Source organism: Cynocephalus volans, chromosome 10, assembly GCF_027409185.1.
Source record: "Cynocephalus volans isolate mCynVol1 chromosome 10, mCynVol1.pri, whole genome shotgun sequence".
Classification (NCBI taxonomy): domain Eukaryota; kingdom Metazoa; phylum Chordata; class Mammalia; order Dermoptera; family Cynocephalidae; genus Cynocephalus; species Cynocephalus volans.
In genome coordinates, this window is record NC_084469.1 from 25348097 (window position 1) to 25358149 (window position 10053).

The window sequence follows — 10053 nt, forward strand, 5'->3', positions numbered from 1 at the left end:
ATTTCCTCCCAACCATTTACAGCCCCAAGCATCGCTGTTGCTGTCCGGAAGACCTGAGCCTCCTATTTCAACCCTTGACTGCGAGGGGGGAGATTGGGCATCTGAGTAGTGCTGGTTCAAGCCCAGCTGCAGGTCCCAGGCAAAGTTCACAGAAGGATCGTCCAGATTCCGAGACAAAGGTGGAAAACGGGTGTTATCTGTTATGCCAGCCTTCACAGACAAGTAATGGCTACTCAGAGCAGCAAGATTTTAAGGTCTGTATTTTAAGGCTCTGTAGGAAAAATAGCCACAATGACGGCCAGTGACCTGTATTTACTGCCCCTGTTCCAGACCAGCATAAGGTTAGCTCTCTGTGGATAGTTTCCACGTCACCAAATAATTTGTTAATTGGGGCAGTTTGAAGATAAGGAGGGAAAGATGGTAGGATTATAAAGAATTGCCACGACTGGGGTGGTGGTGGACGTGGTTTCTCACTTGTGGCCTGCCTGTCCTCCAGGTGGCACTGAGCATTGAGCACCTGGTTTATGGAGAACCCAGGCTGAAGTCGTCACCAACCACTGAGAGAGGCCAGGGATGCCTTTAGAGCCATGCCCGCTTTGGGGAGATTCTCGGCTTGTCTGTGTGACTCGATTTCCTCGTGTGTAACATAGGGGCATACCTCACAGGGCTGCTGTTTAAGTTGCCAGATGATCTCATGGACCTGGCTTAACAAAAGAAAGGGAGGAATATGTGCTCAGTGTTACCAGAAGCAGAAACTGAAGCACGCAGTGGGTTGAGAGTAGTCGAGAAAACGCACAGAAACACAGGCAGCTTTGTAATCGCAGCTCAGTTCCAGGCCCTCGTTCTGTCTTTAATACTTAGCTCCTATCTGGAGGGACTCCTGCTAGAAACGTCAGCACATCTGACCTGGTGCAGCCCACTTCTGAGGAGTTTCCTGGGCCTCAGTTTCCCTGCTATGTTTCATGTGACCTCTCCAGTCGCTTGGACGAGGGTGGACAGGTCACCCTGGGGCAGCCAGTGGCCTTGAAGATGGCCTGGTTGACCCTCTGCCAGGGGTTGGAACTGGAGACAGAGGAGCAGCGGTTGATAGCAGAGTGGACATCCAAAAGACCCCCAGAGAGGAGGTGGAGGATGGGCGCCACGGGGCAGAAGAAGCCGTGAGGTGGAGGTGCAGGGTGGATTGCTGCAGGAGGAGCAGGAGCCGGGTGGTTGAGCTCCAGACCACAGCGCCCCCTCCAAGCAGTGCGGAGAAAACTCAGGCGGAACTGCCTTCAGGGTTGCAAACCCTCCCCAGGCTGTGGGACTCCTGACTGCTCAGTGCAGCTTCCTTATTGCCCAGCGTGTTCTGCAATAAACTCATTCTCTGAAGCAATCTGTGTGAGTGGCTCCCTAACAGAGTATAACACAGGAACTATTGCTTTATTGAGGAAGTCTTTATTTCATGATAAAAATAGAAGTGAAAGCTTTACTGTGATTGAGGAAGAAGAGGAGCTTAGACCATGATAAGGTCGACACAGGAAAGTGCACTGACACAGAATTTGCTGGGTTCTGACAGAGCACAGAGCTTTGCCAAAATTCTTACTGGAAAGACAATCAACTTTCATAGCCTTACAATGACTTTAGCAAACAGTTTTATAGTTTGGTGGTGAATTCATTCCCAGGGAAGGTAACACCTCAACAGGGTTTGGTTTTGTTTTTTAATTAACACTGACCTTTTTTCTTTGGGTGGACAGTTCTATGAGTTTTAAATTGTGTAGATCCAAGTAGCCACCACAATACTCAGTTCCACCACCCCTAAAACTCTCTCACGCTGCCCCTCTGTACCCTACCCCCAACCCTAACCCCTGGCAACCACTGGTATATTCTCTGTCCTTATAGTTTTGCCTTTTCTAGCCTGTGATATAAATGGAATACACAGTGTGTAACATTTGAGACTAACTTCTTTCACTCAGCATAATGCACTCGAGAGTCACCCTGTTGTTGGGTACTGATGGTTCATTCTGCTTTACTGCTAGAGACAACTCACTCCATCCACTACACGGATGAATCACGATTCATTCACCCACCGAAGGGCATGTGGGTGGTTTCTATTTTTGACAATGAGGAGCAGAGCTGCTATAAACATTCACGTACAGGTTTTTATTTGAACGTGTTTTGTTTATCTAGGTTAAATGCTTAGGATTGAAATTGTTGGTTATTGGTAAGTGTTTTCCAGGATGTCTGTACCATATCACATTTCTACCAGCAATGTCTGCGAGTTCCCGCTGTCCCACATACTAGCCAGGGCTTGGTATTGTCAGGTTTTTGGCCATTCTAAGAGGTGAATAGTAGTATCTCATTGTGGTTTTGCACTTCCTTAACGACTAATGATGATAATGTTAATGATAATAATGTTAATAATGGTACTAATGTTGAGCATCTTTTCATGTGCTCATTTGCTGTTTGTATAGCTTTGGTGAAGTGTCTGTTCAAGTCTTTCACTCATGCTTTAAATTCGTTGTTTGTTTTCTTACCGTTGAGTTTTATGGATTCTTTATCTAGTCTGGGAACGAATCCTTTGTCACATATATGGTTTGCAAATATTTTCTCCCAGTCTTTTCAATGTCTTAAAAGTGTTTCTTGCAAACAAAATATTAAATTCTGATGGACAACTTGTCAGTTTTGTTTTTTGTGGGTTATTGAGCAGGGCTTTGAAGAACATATCCACTGGGCTGACAAAGGAAGGAAGGGAGTTCTGGGTAAAGGGAACAGCACATGAAAAGGCACGAAGGCCTGAAAAGGCAGGCTAGGGTTGGGAAATTCTAAGTAGATCGATATTGCTGAAGAGGAGCACGCATGCGCATGCGCGGGTTGCTGGGCGAGAGAGGGGAGAAATGACTCGATCATAGAAGGCACCAGATCACGAGGCTCTTGGAGGCTATGCCAAGGAGACACCTATAATATGAACAGCATTTCAAAGTACAGCAATTGTCTACTTTTATTTTGGTTACCTTTTTAAAATCATGTTATATATAATTTATTATAGAAAAACAGATTTTAAAAAAGATGATTGAAGCTCTGTGTAATCCTACCACCTTAAAGATAGTTACACTATGAACATTTTTGTCTGGTTCTTCTATTCGTATACACACACACAATATTTTTATAAAAGTGAGGTCACTTCGTATATACTGTTTTGTAACATGCTTTTCGTTTTTGCTTAATAAATAATATATGTGAACACTTTGCCATGTCATTCTTTTACTGTATCCTTTCTTGTTAAAATTAATTTTTTCCCTTTATTATATTCTTACTGTAATATTTCATGCACTCAAATTAAAACATGTTCATTAAAAATATAATGATATTGGGAATTACCACAGACTCCCGTCTGGCTAAAGGATGAGGTTACAACCAATATCATTATCTCTCTTGGCTAACACATATTTAGTCCTTACTATGTGCTGGATACTGTCCTTTATATGTATTAACTCCTATTTCCTGAAAACAGTCCTCTGAGATAATGATATTGTCATCTCCATGTTTCTATGGGGAAGGGCACAGAAAGGTTAACCAGTTTACCCAAGGTCACACAGGTAGTGAGAGGCAGAGGGTGGGACTGAAACTTTTGTAGATGGAATTGAGACTTGCTGATGGATGGACACAGAGGACGAAGGAGCAGAGGTATCAGGGGTGAACTGCAGGTTTCTGGCTGCTGTGATTGAGGGGCATGCCCCTTACCGAGATGGGGAGGACAGGTGGAGAAGCTGATTTTGGGGTGGAATAAGATCAGGAACTCTCCTTTGGAGGCATTAAGGTTGAAAGGCCTATGGGATGTGAAAATGGAAATGAATTAATGGCTAGAGAATGAATGAGTAAATGACTAACCCCCGGGCAAGAACATTCAGAGCATAGCCACAGACTTCTCTAGCCCGTCATGTTAAGGAAGCCATAAAGCTGAAGTGTTACAACGGGCCAGAGCGGAGAGGACACACAGACACACAGGATCTGGGGGGCAGGTTGCTTTCAACAATGTTCATCAAGTATCCGGGATCCAGCAACTGCTCGGTCCACGAGTGGCTGCCACTATCTCTACTGGGAAGATTCCTCCTGAACCTAGGAGTGGGATTTGGGGTGAAGGCTATGTCCAGAACTAGGTTCTGCCACCCCAACACCCTGCTGAGAACAAGGCATATTCCTTAGCAATCAGGGCAGGAGGGAGGCAGAGGGATGGAGAGGTTTCAATCCCCTTTTTGAGGAGACAAAGGGCTCTTCATGATTTAATTAAAATGCCCATCAAAGACCTTAGAAGACAGGGGTTAGTTGGGATGAAATAACAATAGTTGGAGTGAACACATTACAATTTAATTTCATTCCAGGGGCATCTATGAAGTTCTAATATTGAGACTTAATCCATCACTAAATTCCCATCTGTCCTGTCATATTGGGGGCATTCCTGAAGATGTCCAAATTCTGTTTTGAGAGGCCTGGGGAAATCTCTGATCTTTGTTTTTCAGTGAGAGTGTTGGTATATGACAGGGACTCAATTCATGTACACAGAAGGAAGGAAGAAAGAAAGGAGCTTCTCCACTCCTCTAAGCTTTAGATTTCGAATTTGCCTAATCTTGGGGTGAGCCAAAGCCTTGAGACCTCTGCAGAGCTGTCCCTCTCATGGACAACTTTTCCTCCAAATAACCCACGACTCACTTCCTGCCCTCCTTCCAGTCTTTGTTCATATGTCCACCTGAGGCCAGCCTGCCACACCTATTTAAAATTACAGCCCCTCCCCCAGCCCATTTGATCCCCCTTCCCCTTCTCTGTGCATCCCCCTCAGAGCTTAACTTCACATCCTACATCGTTTACTTATTTATTTGTTCATTGCCTATTTCTCCCCACTAGAATGAAAGTCCCATAAGAGCAGGACTTTTTGTCTGTTTTGCTCATTGATGTACACTTAGTGCCTAGCAAATATTTTTTGCCTCGATACATATTTTTTGGATGAATACATGGATTAATATAGCAGAGAGGAAATTATTGGTTAATTTCAATCACTATTGCCTCCAACAGGAGTGGACCCCAAAGATAATCCTGGGTTGGTGAAGTCCACTGATCCAAAGGTACCTTATCCCCAGGTGCAGCAGCCCTGTAGACTCTAGGTACTCAGGAATAAACCATGAGTCAAGGAATGAAATACTCTTCCAGCATCAACTCGAGGGCCAGGGCCCTCACCCCAACACCCACTCTCTGGCTCAGTGTCCGCCTGCCAAGTCCAAACCCCAAACACTTTGCTCCCACTCCGGCAATGGTGAAAAATAACAAACACCCTCTACCCCATCCTCAGATTGTCAGTGCATATTGCACAAAAGTGGCTTTCTTGCCCCTTGCAGATGGCAGAGTGGCTGCTGAGGTTCATGTAGCAAGAAAGAAGGCCCTGGGAGCAGTCCAGGAAAGCACTGGACAGTAGTCATCTGTCTGGAAAATATTAATCCACAGTCTCATGTCTGCAGAACCTGGGCCCAGAAACTTTCTCTTTCGCTGACAGGAATAAACAGTTTTTGTTCTCAAAATATAAAGGACTTTCCCCAGTTACTGCTGCTGCTAGCACTGGCTTATTTAGTGTTTCGTGGTTGAGAGCTTGTTTTCCTCCGGAAGCAAAAATTTGGGCTGGGCAATATGAAAAATAATTAAAATATTTTAAAATGCAAAGCTGGGCTTTTTTTTTTCCAATGGTAGTTTCTTGGAAATCTCCAGTTTTTCCGGCAAGAGCTGAAAAACAGCTCTTGGCCTGGTGAAACATCCTCGTAAGGAATACCAAGGAGGCAAATTTCACAGATGGAAAGAACCAACCTCCATTCCATAGCTGCCCCTCCACCTTAGAGTTGGTAACACCACACCATTCTAACCCAGAGGATCTAGGCCCCCTTCCCTTCATCTCTTCTTGCTGGGCCATAGTCTAGAGACCCTCCCCAGCTACGAATACACAGCAAGTGTCCAGATTGCTTTTAAAGACCAGAGCTCAACATTAAATGCAGGCCTCTTAATCACGACAACTCAGAGTGGAAAAGATGGTCTTTTCACTAAATGGTGCTGGAACAGCTGGATTTCCAAATAGAATATAATGAACTTTGACCCCTACTTCATATCAAACACAAAAATTAATTCAAGACAGATCATATCCATAGATGTGAAAGGTAAAACAATAATGCTTCTAGAAGAAAACATAGAAGAATATCTTCATGATCTTGGGGTAGACAAAGATTCCTTAAACAGAACCACAAAAAACACCAATCATAAAAGAAAAGATTGATAAGTTAGGCCTCATTAAAATTAAAAACTTCTGTTCATCAAAACACATTATTAAGAAAGTAAAAAGGCAAGCCACAAACCAAAAGAAGTTGTTTGCCATATTTATAGCTAATAAAGTATTTGTATTTAAAACATATATCAAACTTCTATAAATCAACAAGAAAAAGACAATTCAATTTTTTTATAAATAGTAAAAAATTTAGCCAAGCCTGTGGCGCACTTGGGAGAGTGCGGCGCTGGGAGTGCGGCGACGCTCCCGCCGCGGGTTCGGATCCTTTATAGGAATGGCCGGTGCACTCACTGGCTGTGTGCCGGTCACGAAAAAAGACAAAAAATAAAATAAAATAAAATAAATAAATAGTAAGAAATTTTTATGTCACAAAAGAGAATATCCAAGTGGCCAAGAAGCATTTGAAAAGGTGTTCAACATCATTAGTCACCAGGAAAATGCAAATTAAAACCCACAATAAGATACCGCTACACACCTACCCAAATGGCTATCACTTTAAAAAACCGCTAATACCAAGCGTTCCCGAGGAAGTGAAGCGACTTTACTGCTGGGGTGTGAATTGGTACAGCCACTATGGAAAACCGTTTGGCAGTACTTACCAACGCTACTCACGTGCCCACCTTATGAGCTAGCAACAGACTCCTCTCACTCCACAGAACCAGTGCACAAGTTCTTCACCCAACACACACCAGCCCTAATCATAGCATCCAAGAGCAGCAACAACCCAAATGCCCTTAAAAGGAGAATGGATAATTAAACCCATGTGATATATTCATAGAAGGAAATATTATACAGCAGACATCAGTGAACTATGACCCATGGGCCAACCTGTAGCCTATTGTGTGTGTGTGTGTGTGTGTGTGTGTGTGTGTGTGTGTGTGTGTGTGTGTGTGTGTGTGTGTGTGTGTGTGTGTGTGTGTGTGTGGTCTAACTCTGCATTCAGGCTGCAACGGCAGAGTTGAGTGTGGCGACAGAGACTGTACAGGCTGCAGAGCCGGAATTATTTACGGTCCAGCCCTTTGCAGAGACCGTTTGCTGACCCCTGGTATACAGCGAAGGAAAAGACGAACTCTCTACCATGTATGAAAACATAAATGGACCTAAGAGACATAATATTGAGCAAAAGAGGCCAAATACGAAAGAGTACATCCCATATGGCTCCATTTATGTAAAGTTCAAAAACAGGTAAAATTAATCTGTGGTGATAGAGGTCAGAGTGGTGGTTACCTCTGGGCAGGGCAGTACTAAAGACAGGCCCGAGGTGGCCTATACTCTATACCTTGATTCAGGTGCTGGTTCCACAGGTGTGTAATTACGTAAAAACCTATCAAGCTGCACAGTTTGACTTTGTGCACATTACTACATGTAATTTCTACCTCAATTTTTTAAAGGGAAAAAAATTCTGGCCTCTGAGCAGGGTCTGCATGTGAAAGCAGACTGGGACAATCTCCTCCTTTATTCCAGAGATCAGACTCAGCATTAGTGCAGCCACACCATGGTCCCTTTTTGAACAAAGCATCCCGAGGTGGTAGCTTTCTCACTTCAGGTCATCACGCTTAATACCACTTGACCCCATCAACCCGGCTCCAAATACCCAAATCCACCTGATGGTGCCAAAGACAACCTTCCACAAATTTCAGTGCACCTACAAATCCCCTGGGGTCTTGCCAGCAACACCAATTCCAGTTCCTTCCTCACTCAGTTTCTAGTTCTTTCAAGTCCTGGTGGGATCCAGGAAACCGCATTGTCAACAAACCCTATGGGTGATTCTGATGCTGGTGATCTGGAGAGAACACTTGTTAGTGGGTGAGAGGATGCAAAGAGAAGAAGCGAGAGAGCAAAACTGTTCTAGAAGGGAAAGGGAAGGAGAGAACCGAGAGGAAGATGAGCCAGGAAAGGAGGTGCGGGAGGCCGAGGAGAGCAGATAAGGTGACCCTTATGAGGTCTGGCCACGTGGTGTGTAATGGAAAACCTCTTCCCCGTCTCTCCACCAAAGTGTTGGTAAAGTAGCCGTTTCTTCGTAATATGTGGTGAGGTTGGCCACTTCCAGGGTATGTTAAAATGCTGAGCCCAGCTTTCCAGGCCAAGAGAAGAGGCTGTCCGTAGACTCTGTCACACCAAGAGTCGATTAACATATAGAAAAACAGATATCATCCTCCTCCCAGTACTTGGGTTCAGTCATTCCCATCAAACCTGCTGGTTTTCTTCATACAGTGCAGGTTAAAGCTGCCTCCCTCCACATTGAGGCATGTGTATGTGCAGGTGTGTATGTAGGTACCTGTGCAGGCCCCTATGGGCAAGACCAACTAAGCTGGATGTTGTGATGTGGCCAGAAGAGTCTGCAGGAGATAGATTCCATTAAATACGTTCATGGAGTCCTCTGCAGCTGTTACCAAGAACAAAGCAAGTCTTTACAGAGTCTGGGGAATGCTGATGTAATGGACTAAACCCCAGGCTTGGTATCAGATACTGCATTTGTAGCCCTTTCTAGGTCTGTTTATCTAAGCTTTGGTGTATCACAGTTACCTACCTTATAAGGTACTATTAGAATTCAAGTAAGAATTAAAGAGCCTCCAAGATAGACTTTTAAGTTTAAAAAGCAAGATGCATTAGTACCGTATCATTTATGAAAAAGCAGTGGAGGAGTGATGCATCCATATAAGCTTTTATGCATTTAAATATCTCAGGAAGAAATACAAAATCTACCACAGGGATTGGCTCTAGGAAGGGAAACTAGGAATGGGAGAGAATTAAGGTTACGTGTGAGACTTAATTTTTATTGTGCACACTAACACTGTTTGATTTTTTTTTTTTTTACCCTGCATAAATTTTGTCTATTAAAAAAAAATTTTAGGAGCTGGCCAGTTAGCTCAGTTGGTTAGAGCCCAGCATTATAACACCAAGGTCAAGGGCTTAGATCCCTGTACCGACCAGCCACCCCCCAAAATAAAAAAAAGAATTGAGGAAGGAAAGAAGGAAGAAAGGATGAGAGAGAGAGAAGGAAGGAGGGAACAGAGTGCTGTGAGGTGGTTCTCAAAAAGCCAGTTCAGAGCTGAGAGCCTTTCCAGAGCAAGAAGCAAACACAGGATCTAGAGGATTCTCTGCTGGACACTGCGTGACTCCCGTGGCAGTGAGCCAAGTTTGTTCACCATGCCGGGGGCTTCCTCCTCCCCCACTTCATCCACAGACTGTGGTGAGAATGTGCTGTCTGGAATTTGTGCCCATAATGTGCATGTGAATTTCCAGCAGCTTCTCCAGCACACTATAAGAGTTCAGAGATTGTCATTTTAGGCTAATGTGGCCAACGTTGAAGCATAAGGCTGAAATGCAGAAAGGGCAGAAGCTTGAGAAATATGCTAAGGGCTGTCAAAGGGACTCCTGGTCACTGTCAGAGCACAAAGAACTGAAAGGCAGGATGGGGTGGTGGTTAAGGCTATAGGCCCAGGCTATTTGGGATTAAAATCTGGCTTTTCCACTTATAGACTGTGAGACCCTTAGGAGCGTTATTTCCCCGAGTACAATGACAGAATCCACCACATAGGGTTGTAGTGAAAATTAAATACATTAATATGTATAGTTTTTGAGCAATGCCCGGCACAGAACAAGCATACAGCAGACGCCAGCTATCAAGGATCTGGCATCTTATTTGAATTCTAATAACACCTTGTAAGGCAGGTTACTTTGATGCACCAAAGCTTAGATAAAGACTTCAAAAGGGCTACACAATGCAGTCTCTGATACTAAGCCTAGGGTTTAGT